At 37.3% G+C, this 13,012-nt stretch overlaps 1 long non-coding RNA gene across 1 annotated transcript in view; it reads right to left on the bottom strand.

Moving 5' to 3' along the window:
• LOC146315093 (uncharacterized) overlaps nucleotides 1-13,012 on the bottom strand; it is a 74,443-nt gene that overhangs the window by 58,463 nt on the left and 2,968 nt on the right. Inside the window, exon 2 of the long non-coding RNA XR_014771826.1 lies at nucleotides 11,006-11,116. This is a non-coding gene — a long non-coding RNA (uncharacterized LOC146315093). The remainder of the gene's footprint in view (nucleotides 1-11,005; nucleotides 11,117-13,012) is intronic.

The following is a 13,012-nucleotide window of genomic DNA, read 5'->3' as shown; positions in this document are numbered from 1 at the left end:
ATATCATTTATAGCAGAGCAGCCTAAAAATATCATGATATTTTTTAACCATATTGCCCAGCCCTTCTCCAGAGTGTGTATTTTCAGAGCAGCAGTCTTCTGTTTTCAGGATAACAAGCTTAGCTTTACAGCAACAGATATTATACAGTTACAAACAGCAGATCAACTTACAGTGTAGGACTCAACGTCACTTGTTAGTGTCAATTTATGAGCGCGTCTTGTGCTGCTGTAGCGTTCCTGCAGTCTACCTGAGCTTCTTCGCTTCTGGATAGGAGGGGGTGTGGGGAAACAACTCGATTTAAACATAAATCGTATGTTAAATATGATTTCAACCTATTTAATATACAATCTTTGGCTCCAACTTGCTATCTGGACTGCTGTGCTCATTTCTGCATGCCAAATTGTTACATATTACTCCTTTAATATAATAAACAAGGGAGACCTCAAGGTGATGCTGTTAGCGCTAACATCACAACTTGAACAGGCTGTTGGAAATTTTGTAAATCAAATTGGTTTGCTGGGGAAAAAAAGCAGTGAGTGTTCTCTAATCTAAACCAAACTGCCCAAAGCTATTTTCAAGCTGTCACCATCTTTCAGCACCGATACTGTTTCACCTTTTCCACGCCAGCTTTTTCTTTCTTTTTTTTTTTTTTTTTTTTTTCATCAGAGTGTGTGTCCTCAGAAGGGGATTATGTCGGCCTGGAATGAAACTCTTCCATAAACACTGTTTTCTCATTCCTCTGTGGACTTGGTCTTAGCTGCAAATGTCCACACACTAATTCTAGCTCACGTTTGGGGAAAGTATATCTTGATGTAGAGTGTTGTGTATTTTAATAAATGTACCACTTGAAAAACTCTTATCTGTTGCCTTTACTTGACCTCACATTTATTTATCCATTTATCACCTGAAACTATACAGAGAAATGTATTTAATCTGGTAGTTTATTCCCTCCGTCCACCAGCTGCAAGTCCTCCAGCCTTTTCAAATTCAAGTTGTCCTTTTGTGTTTCTGTTTGGAGGTCCGCGGATGTTTTACACACTGTTGCCGGACTACCGTCTCAGATTTATAAATGTTTGACAAGTATGATATAAACTAGGGGTCCACCCACGGAGCCTGTTGACATGCTCTTGGGGAGTGGTAATGCTAGTGGTACAGTGCTCGCAGTAAAGTAGTGCTGTGACCTCCAAAAGCAGCCCAAAAGGGTGATTATCAAGAGGCTGCCAGCAGAGAAAGGTATATCATTTTGTAAGCAATCCCTTCCTGATTATGGGGAAAGATAGCATCCATCACATGATTTATATGAGGTGTATGGCAAGGCAAGGCAGTTTTATTTAGAAAGCACAATTCAAACACAGAGGTAGATTCAAGGTGCTGCACAGACAAGGAGACAGAAGTTAAAACTGTTAAAACAACACAATTAAGAAGAGATAAAGAGATAAAATAGATGCCTCTACTAAAAATAAGTTAAAAGAGTAAAAAAAAAATAAAAATAAAAGAATAAACAAATTAATAAAATATTTAAAATAAGACACAGACACAGCATCTCTCTGTCTCCCCTTGCACCATGTGCCTCAGGTAGGAGACCAGTGTTGGGCAAGAAACTGAAATTTAGTTATTAGTTAAAAAAAAATCAAGTTAGTAGTCTAAAAAGTTACTGAATTACTTCAAAAATTACTACTTACTTACTAATTACTATATAAAAGTAATTGGTCACTAGGGAAAAACTTTTGCTTTACTCTCAAATTTTTGCTTCAATTCTCTTATTAATGCACACATAGTTTAGTATAGCTATGATATAATGACCCGACTCACAGACCACCAGTAGTCCACCCCCACTGATCTGAGGAGTCTCGCAGGGTTATATTGATCAAGCATGTCAGCTATATATTCACGGCCAACGCCATGTAAGGATTTATAAATAAGTAATAAAACTTAAAAATTAATTCTCTGGCTTACTGGCAACCAGTGTATGGGGTAAAGTACTGGGGTAATGTGGACTGTCTCTTGTGGCTGAATTTTGAATTAGTCGTACATCCCTGGTGGTCTTTTAAGGAAGTCCTGTGAGAAGTCCATTGCTGGTGATAAAAGCCCGGTTCAGTTTTTCCAGACCTTGTTTTATCACGAGGTCGTTGACTTTGGCTATATTTTTAAGTTGATAAGATGCTGATTTTTCTATTCTGACTTTACATGGCTATAAAAACTTTGGGCTGAGTCAATTAAAACACCAAGGTTTTTAATCTGGTCTTTTGCTGTAAGTGCCTTGTCCTTTGGGCAGCAACCCTGAGCCTTTCACCTTTTTTGCAAACTAAAATTAGCTCTGTTTTTTCTTTCAATTATTTATCTACACAATGCATTTGCACAATGAGTCAATAGGACTGTACACTCTAAATAAGCGTTCTTCCTGCGGGGCTGAGGTTCCACCCAGAACAATTTGCATCTGTAAACCCCAGACAGGGTTCTGGGTGGAACCATTACACCAAAGAAGGGCTCTGTGTAGAACCTCTTATAGGTTGTTCTGGGTGACAGTCATTATGATGCATCTTATCTAGTGTTTCATATCTTTGCTCCCCATCTCAAGAACCCTCTCTCTTACAAGTGCACACGGGTCATGACTTTGCCATCCTGGGGGGGGGGTCATATCCAGGGTGTTGCCAGATGCTTCTCCTATTTAAACACAACTGTTTGTTGGACATCCTAACCGATGTCTGAATTGTTTTGAGTGAACTACAGAGGTACTTCAGAGCGTTTAGCTTGGCATTTAGCCACGTTTACTGTAGTCACTACCTAGCAGAAGGCTAGGATGTTCCTATGGGGACAAGTGGAAGAACCCTTTAAGGTTCTAGTTAGCACCTTTATTTCTTAGAGTGTTGTTGTTTGATAAGAAAGCTGAGCAAAGTTGGACAGAGTTATAATAAGCGAGGTTGTTGTGGATGATGTGGCCATGTGGGAGCATGTAGAGTCTAAACAGAATGGGCCAAGAATTTGACCCCTGAGGGACACCACAGGTCAAGGGCATGAGTTTATAATTATGGTTTACATTATGTATGGCACATCTGTACTTGCTTGCATTCTGTACACTCATGTTTTGGATGTTGCTGTCTGCTCAGAGCTAAGATTCCCCCCTGGAAAAAAAGTGGAGACCATAAACTAACCTCAGTGAGTGTTGCATTTCCTCCTCATTTGGGATAAGTAGAATTTCCAGATAAATAAGAGAGGACGTGCTATTTCCAGAGAAGTACTCTGGTTGCGCAGGTATTTTCAATGGTCTTGGAAATCTAGGGATTAGGTTAAGGATTAATATTTATTTACACAACTGTGTTGACCTTCACTGCACACAGGATATGTACTGTTGCACTTTTTCTCCCCCTACCCTCCCCCTTTTATAACATTTTTTTCTCTGACATGGCAGAACATTGAGTGACTGTATTTCACTTAATTAAAAGCAGTGGCCGGCCTGCCCAGATGTTATGTGGGCTCCATCTAAAAGGAGTGTTGACATTCAGTGAATAGAAGAGGCCACCTGCTAACTTAACTCTTGGCTTGAGGGGTGATTTGCATTCCTGCGGCCTGTTGCCTGGCATGATTACTCCTAGCACTTCACAATCCCATCTACTGTTTAATATCATGGATTCTTTCCAATTCAGCTACATTTCTTCCTTTTCTGTAACGCAGGAGCTGCCATGAATGAGCTCCTATTTGAGTTCTCCAAAACTACGCAGCCCTCTCGACAGCAACCTCCTGACCACATGAAAGGAAAGCGTAACAATCGCCATACTCAGGACAGATTAATATAGCGGCCCCTTCTCCTGTGAGACCCCTGTGGTCAAAAACAAGCTGCAGTGAGTCAGAGGTGCCTTGACATTCATCAGATCAGCACTTCCAGTGGCCACTTCTGAAACATGCTGGAAAAAGGTCACAACCCACTGCAGTTTAGTTTTCATGAAGGGTGTCTTGTGAATTATTCATGCATCATGCCCTCAGGTTTACAGTATATGTCACAACATACTGTTGGCTTTACATAAACACTGTTACATAATGTCAGGATGTGTTTCCAGGTGCTGATATTGAGTTTTTTCTACCACAAACATTATTCTTTTAACTTGATTGAAAAAACAGACATGTCCATGGGAGCGGCTGTTAAGGACATGTTCTTTTGTTCAGCTAATGTGATATATTTAGTGAGGAGAGATCATCTTGAAGCTCTTAGCTGGCTGGGACTGGCTGCCTGTCAAAAGTTGCAAATGCTTGATGATTGACTCAGGTCATTTTTTATCTAATTAAACCATCATGAGCAGGAAATACACTGACAAATGCTACAATACAAAGACAAAAAGCTAATCTAATGAGCCACTGATCTGGTCAGACCACCGACGGAGGTGTTCGAGCAGGAGGCCATGCAGAGATGTCCTCAAAGATTAAATCACTAAAGCTGCAATATTTTGTAAATCTCTCAATTATGCACATGAAATAGTTTAGAAACTTCTAAGATTAAAAGTAACTCAAGATAATTAGCAACACTTTCTAAGTATGTGAAAGTAGGCAACAAAATGGTTTAGAAATACTGAAAGAAAAGAATTGTTTTCTTGTTTTGTACTAATACAGATTATCAATCTGAATCTGTAGATATTCATCTTGTAAAGAAGAATATTTGTATTTGAAATGAAAACCAGATGTGGTTAGTAGTCAATGAAAGGCACACTTCTAGTTAAATGTTATATTTGCATTAATGTGCTCAATCATTGCTACAATCGGCTCTAATGCAGGTGGCTTAGATGATTGACATCATGCTTATTTTGATCATATTTCTGTCAATCTGATACAACTAACAAATATAAATGATACTGCTCATTTGGTTTAGTAATTCCATGTTTTATCGACTTACCCTCTATTAACCAGAGGTCTATTAAATCATGAAGCTGCAATATTTTGCAGTTTTATTTATCAATAACGATAAAAGCCCACTTTTAATTGAGTGATGTCACAGTCATCCATATTAAATAGTCTATAAACGACTAAGATTTAAAGTAGAGATGTTCCAATTCCATTTTTTCTTCATGATACGGATTCCAATACCAATACATTAAAAAATATATAAATATTTAACAGCTGTATCAATATAGATGTGCGGTTGCTATCTTTGGCCTCAAGTTCATTCCTTTGTGAAACATGATAAATAGATACAGAGAATGAATGCCATAAAACATGACTTCACCATCCTGGGGAATAGATGTCATATGTGATGCTGCTCCCATGTCAGGGTTAATAAATGACATGTTGTTGGACTGGTGCATAGATTTGATTTTAAGCCAATCCTGGTATTTAAACAACCTAATTTAAAGTAACTTAAGATAACTAGCAACAGTTTCTGAAAATGTGGAAAAAATGCAACAAACATGGTTTAGAAACACTGAGAGGAAAAAGAATCTTTTCCTTATTATATCAGGGCAACCAATTCCACTTTGTATTTTTAACATATGTGCCTCCCAACCTTCTCCAACACTTTAATTGCCTATAATGATTTATTTTTAGTGTACTCAAAGTATTTTGCGTAGTTATTCATTTTGTAAACAAGAACATTTGTATTTGAAATGAAAATCAGATGTGGTCAGTAGTTGCTGAAAGAACAGTTTGATTTTACACAAACATAATAATAAACTGTGAAACTAAACATTTATTCACAGTCTTAATGGACTTTAATGTGGCAGATTCTTTTACTTTATATTTGCAATAAAGTACTCAATCATTGCTACAGTTGCCTCTAATGCAGGCAGGTTAGATGATTGGCATAATGCTTATTTTGATCACATTTCAGTCAATCTGATACTAGTACTAAACGCAAACGTTATTGTTCATTTGGTTTAGTAATTCTGTGTTTCTTCGACTTACCCTCTGTTAACGAGAGGTCTTTTTCTTTCTGTGGCTCAACGTTTATTTTCAAAGTGTCACCTTGCAGTCCATCCACAAGGCAAGTGAAATTGTATCTAATAAAAATGTTGTGCAGTTTACCTAATTCATCTCCCCACATATGGTTCTCCTTATTTGTGTTCTGTGGGTGGGCTACGGCTTCCATACAGCTCAATCAGTCCCTCCTGAAAAGGGAGACCATATGGGTCACATTTTTACATGTTGTTTGGTATGACAAGGCTGCAGCAGGACCAGTGAGGAATGTGTCCCGACAGAGGGCAACGCAGAAACACGGCATGTTTGCTTGTTATTCACATATGCACATCAGCCTCCCCAGCCGGAGAGAGGAGAGAGAGGGTCTGGGGCTGTCCGACTTACAAGAGACTGTTTGTGAACTCAACTGTCACTTCCCATTAGCTTTAGAGGTGGCACCTGTGCATTTAAATAGTTTCTATATTTTGAAATTGTGTTTTCTTTTTTGTCTGGATTTAATATGTGCATTAAAGTGTATGGGTCAGTTGAATTCCATCATCAAATACTGTTTGGCATCGCTTTTCTGAGACAATTTAATAAATACGCTAAAAGCATAAATTTAAACCCTTTGTTTGCTTTGTATAAGTCTATAAAAATATTAACACGCAGTTGTTTTTAAAGTCAATCCTTGTTGGGCTTTCCATCTTCGTCTTTTTTCATTGCTTGCAGCATTTATGGAACATACTTTCCATGAGAACTGTCTCAGCAGAAATAAAAGCTTCTGACATGATATGCTAACAATGCCTGCTCTCTTCTTTGTGCAGGTTATGATCCTCCTGTCACCCATCTACTGAACAATTTATGTCAAAGAACACATAAAACTAAAAAAAAGGCTTAAAGGAAAAATACAAACCAAAGCAGATGCGCAGGATATTAACCTGCTTCTCAGGCCAAGGTTGTCTCTGTCCCATATTAATCATGCTTATTTACTGTCTCACCAAGCTTTCAAACCACTGTTTTAATATGCTGCCAAAAGAGGGTATTTTAGATGAGTCTGGGCATATCTGGGCACAATTATGAACGATGGAAAGAACAAAAGCAGGATATAAAAAACACAATTCGTTCAGTAAAGGTAAATCTTTTCTATTAAAACCTTCTGGTCTGTTGTTTTCAAAGTGAACACTCCACAAAAGGCCCTTTTTTCACCCCAAATAGTTCAATTTAAGGCACTGACTCAGAGTTAATCATCATCACTGTAGCAGCCAAGACAATTAAAGATATATCTAGCCGTGTTTGTACTGTAGATTGGAGGTTTGCTCAGCAGAACTGTCTCTTAGTGTCCTCTCTGCAGCTGATTAAAGAGAGACAATAGCATCTTTCACTATTATTTAAACCAACCTCTTGGTTCAATGCTCTTTTGAATGCATAAATAATGCAACCTAACATTCATTGGTTTTGTAGGGACTTAAACTGGGTAGATTTCTCACAAATATGGATAATAATTTGCTCATAATTAAGAGTGAATATCAGAGCTGGAAGTAACTAATTACAACTACTCATATCAGTCATTTTATTGGGTACTTGTACTTTTTTCAAGTCTGTAATTTATCTCACACTTAATGTATGCATTACACTGCTTAGTTACTTTTAAAATCATATTTGAGTACTTTTATTTTTGTAGTAATAAGCCCTGGCATTCAGATGAAAAAAAAGAAAAAGCACTCCAGCAGGCTCAGGTTTGGAAAGGTAATTGTTGGGGCTCTGGGTATTGGTATGTGAAATAACTCAGTACCAAGTTGTATCGAAAGTTCTCCAGTCAAACGATACCTACATTCAATCCATCTGGTACCTAGATTTAGAAATAAAGACTATTTGTATGGTTTTGCTCAGAGCCAATCACCGCAAGTGTTCTTCATAAAGAAGAAAAAAAAAAAGGTTTTGTGATACCGGTACTCTATTGTATTCATTATCATTTTAAGGGTTCTGGTATTGGTACTGTACTTTTATTCTTTTAAAGTGTGTCCAGCCCTGATGTTTGTGAGCACTGAGCAGAACAGTGCAGTGAGTTTGGAGTCATTTAAACAGAAGATGTGGGGAAACAGAAACCCCTCGCAAATCATCGCTGCTTTGATAATTCATTAAACATCAACTAATACTATGGTAGCTTTTGAGAAAAATTCATACGTTTACTTACGTATTTTTAATACCAGAAGATTTGCTTCACCATTAATGTAACAGCGTTAGTACTGGACGGATTTCCAGTACTCTTTCTACCACTGGTGAATATTTAACCCAGTATATGGTACTACTGAAGGTTATTATTCAGTTACTTTATATCTTAAATGCTGATTACAGTACAATCTCAGGAGAAAATGACGGGAGGATTCCACACAAGTTCCTCTTTGCCTCTGGCTGTGTTTGGTCTTACCAACTCACACACCTACTGTTCACTGTACTGAGGTAAATTATATGGCTGCTTGTCTTTAGGCAACACAGAACATTAACCCCTGACTCTTACGTAGCAGTGTTGGTATCTGTCTTCACTGCATTGCATTACATGTAAATGCAGATTTTATGTACATAGTGGTGTGTTCTTTATACTAAAATTAGATTTAAAAAATAAAAGAGTATATCATCTCGCCTACAATATTGCAATATATTGCAATATATTGATTTGTAAAACCTGTACCTAGACATCAGCAGCCACCACTTAACCCACGTGTATTCACGTGTATTCTGGCTGTTGTAAATTCTGCTGTGAAATTCAATTTTCCCTCCCACCAACGATATGGATACACTGAAGGAAATCTCTATACTTTATGAGCCAGTTGGAGCTGTAATCCAGCCATGAAGTCCTCTACGGTGCAATATAAAAATCTGCACAATAAATATCTGGCTGCTTAGAAACATCCGCTTGAATATATCTGTGACAAACTGGTGTTAACTAGTGCTTTTGTGAAGATTATAGCACATCAGAATGAATTATGTGGTTATACCACAGAAAATTGATTATTAATTGGTGAGGATTTAAGTGTTTTTGATCAAACTCTTGAGTCCCATAGCGCTGCGTTTAACTGCATAGGTACAGAGTCGGAAAAACTGCATTTTATAAATGGCTGCTCAACAATCATGATCATGTGTGGACACAAACCCAACATACAGGTCAGTGGCTTTTGTGACTAAAAGCCACAGGGCGCTCAGTGGTGTGATTACTGCGAGGATAATCTTTAACACACATGCTGTCTCTGAGGGGAGCTGTGGAAAGTTGGCTCGGAGTGACCGGCCTTCCTGAAGAAACTGTAAGGTAGGCTGCTATTTTTATAATGGCTTTACATTTTATTTTAAGAGAAGTGTTTGTGGTCATTTTTTCTTTTTGTGCAAAGCTGAATGTAAAGGAACATGATGGCAGTGGCGATGCTATTTGTTATACAAAAACAAGATTATTTTTTATTTTATTTATTAATTCTTTGCTCGCTTCATACAGCATATGTTAACGAATGCCTCCGCTTCAACTGTATATCATCAAGTGGTCTGCTGCTGTAGTGCAATTATTTTAAGCATACATCCAACAAACCCTTCCATCCATGATTATTGCTTTCAGGGTGATGATAAGTGTGCTATTCGCCGAGCACCAGGACTCTCTTGTTGTTACAGTTCAGTTAAATCCACGATGTAGAAATTGAAGACGGATGGAGGATGAAAATTGATTTAATCTGGTTCCTGTTTTCTTTCTTCCACTTTGTTTTCAGTATATATCTGAGAGCTTAAAACCTCTTTCATGCCACGCCGAAACCTGTACTCTATAAAGTGCTGTTTTTCACATCTGTTTCTTTCTTAGGACAAAAAAAAGAGAATAGCCTCTTTCTTTTATAAGCAACTTTTTCCAGCACAGAAACATCTTGTGACATTTGCGCTGTTTGATTTTTATTTAATATTTTGAGGCATTCATCATCTGTTTGGTCTCCAAAATCCTCATGTGTAAAATATATTGTTCTCAGGAGACAGCTTACAAACTAGCACAGAGACATCCTTTTTCCTGTCAAGGAATATCTGTTTGCCTAATCTACACAAACCTAAAGAGTATTGTCCCTTTACTGGCAGGAATCATCTTTAAGTTTGTGTGAATGTTTTGTTTGTTACTTGCCTGATAAATACAGAGAATTTCTGTGCTGGTTATCCATCTAGTTTTAGTGTGAGCTGCCAAGTTTTGGAGATATTGACCATAGAGATGTCTGCATTCTCTCTCCAATATAATGGAAATAGATGGCACTTGGGTCACTGTAGCTGCCAGCCAACTCATTTCCGTTTTAAAATGACAAAACCAAAATCAGGAAAGAAGCTGTTTACTGGTTCCCATTTAGAAATACAGAAAAAATTACATTTTTCTCACTTTTTGATTGGATAATAAAGAATGGAAAACAAAAAGCAGAAATGGGAAGACTTATTTTAATTCTGGATTTCTATTTAGAAGCACAACAAAGATAAACAGATAACATGTCATTTTTTCATTTTATGTTGTTAATATCAAAACAAAAAAACAGGAAATGGCTTGTTTTCTGTATAGGTTGTTTTGTTTTCTGACTCAGTTGAATATCAATAGAATGAATGGTACACAAACTTTTCCTGTTTGTTTCCCTATTTCTAAATGGCAAATGGTAAACAACTTGATTTCCAATTTTGGTTTTCTCATTTTTTAAAATGGAAATCCACTGGCCACCAGGTACACTGACCCTCTCTCCAGAAATAATGACCTGCTCACTCAAAATAATCCACAAATTTTGTTGTGAGTGGTTTTATGTAGGAACTATTTTCTCTCTCTCTGCAGTAAAATCTACCAGAACGCCTATGTATTTATGATTTTGGTGTGAACTGTCCCTTTAAGGGCTATTTATAGATGATTTTGTAAATAAAAGCTAATTATGCTATCAGTAATTATGTTAACACCATTGTTTCACATATCAGTGTTGGCGTGAAACCACAGCCAACTTTAAATATTTCTCTAGAAACTTGTGAAAAGCTATTTTGCTTTCATGTCATGTCACATGAACTATTTTTCGCTCTATTTATTGTAAAATGTCAACTCTCCCTCTATTTACATACCATCTTAAACTTTAAAGTCTCCACTCACCTGAATTAAATTGAATGCAAAAAGCAGGAAAGCCCCTGAAGGTCAGTTCTTTAAAGTGACCGTCTGCAGCAGCTGGGATTTGTCAAGATAAACCGTAGCTGCTGAGTTTCCCTGAAAGAAGAAATGTTAAAAGGCCAGTTAGGGTTAATCGACTTATGCAGTTATCACTGATTGAAAAAGAGCCACAGAGAAAGAAAGTTCTCCTTGAAAAGTCGTCATTTTTTTCTGGCAATAGACTGCAGATACAAATGATGAATTACATGTGTTGTGGTGTTATTTGCAACAGAGTTCTCAGCCTTACTTTGTGATATTATACAGCAGTGATACTCAAGTTGTGGCCCCAGGGCAAAATCTGGCCCCTGATAATGTGCTGGGTGGCCTTTTGATCATTTTCTAATTCATAATGGAAATAAACTGATTCATTTTTGATTGTTTATACATTTGTAAATGTTCAATAATGTTCCTCAGCTGTTACTTGGGAAGTTGTATATTAGCCTACACACAATAAAACTACTTAAATATTTTATTTGTTCTGTCCCTGTAGGAAGAGTTTATGATTTATGTTTATTAATCCAACATTTGAGTGATGCATGAGGGTTCAAGCCATGTTTTTAGAGCCAGACAGATACAGAGGTTGGCTGATATTATCAATCCCATGTTGTCCATCGTTATCATTGTGTATGTTTTTTTTTCCTTTTACAGAAAATTATGCAGATTTCTCTTATTTTTTGTTTTATGGGCCACAATTTATGTATATTTGATCTTTTTTGTAAAGGATGGCCCCTGGCCACCTGTCATTTTGCAAAAGTGCCCCCCAAAGCTGGTTCCCTGTTATACAGTAAGAAAGTTTTACATTGTATTTAGTTCCACAACATATTTATTTAAAAGTCTCTATACAGTCTCCATACTGTACACTCTGCACTATGGTAGCAAACGTATGATAGACATTATTTACACTAATTTAGTGCTTGTGTAAAATGCGGTTTTCATTATTTCCAAGTTATGATGCCTTTAGAGAACAGCTTTAAGGACATCTGAAAAGCATTTAAAGCCAAACAAACCAGTAACACCATAAAATTATTTGTAATGAATGAATATTTATTTTCAGGAAAATATAACTGCAACAGAAATGCTACCTTTATTAGTTTTGGGCAGAAATAATGACCAGCACTGACTTGGTTTCATGTAAAAAACTAAATAAAATTTGTTAAAAGTTGACAATTAGATTTATAAATTCTGTACTTGAAAATTCAACCATCAACGCTGATGTACGTCTTGTTTTTCTGCGGCTAGGAGGACCGTGATTACAGCCATTTTACATTTTAGGGGGTGGCAACTGATAGACATCAACCTTGAAGTCTGCTACAGAAAAGGCTTTTTCAGGGCCGATCATACGAGTCGCCGTCCTCCCCAGAGAGAGAGGTGGAGGTCTCTCATCACAGAGCAGTTTAGCGTGGTGAGATGGTTGAATGCTAGGACTTCATTAAGCCCCTCTATTGTTAACATCTGGGTTCAGAAGAATGGCTCTTTCTCTGGTAAATGTTGCCCTGACTTAACAAGGGATTTTATTACACCATGCAGTTGACATTGGCAGCAGTGTCACGTCTGGCAATGGAAACCTCTCCACCGTTTAGGTCACAGGAGATCAATCAAAGCAGCCTGTTTCCCCGAAGCCTTCAATTCTCACCAGAGCAGGGAGTTGAATGTGGATCTAATCTTGTTGCTCAATCAAGATATAAAACATCAGCTGTGAGGCTTTTTAGTGAATTCTGGCTGAGTGCTTCTTCCACAGTGAAGAAAGCTCTCAGCACTTAACCTGTTTAGACGTCATTTGGAGCTGATTTGTAGTTATACAAACTCGTCTTTCCTTATTTTCACTGCCCTGCATCTGCATTCTATTTATTGGATGCACATATTGTATCACTAATTCTTGAGAATTGGGATAAAACTGTATAATAGCACATTTTTGTACTCATGTTGCTGGTAGGTTTTGTTAGTTTTATGTTT

The sequence above is a fragment of the Lutjanus erythropterus genome, chromosome 14 (assembly GCF_056507025.1).
Source record: "Lutjanus erythropterus isolate fLutEry1 chromosome 14, fLutEry1.hap2, whole genome shotgun sequence".
Taxonomy (NCBI): domain Eukaryota; kingdom Metazoa; phylum Chordata; class Actinopteri; order Lutjaniformes; family Lutjanidae; genus Lutjanus; species Lutjanus erythropterus.
Note: the sequence above shows the minus strand (reverse complement) of the source record. Positions and strands in the feature narration are given on the sequence as shown.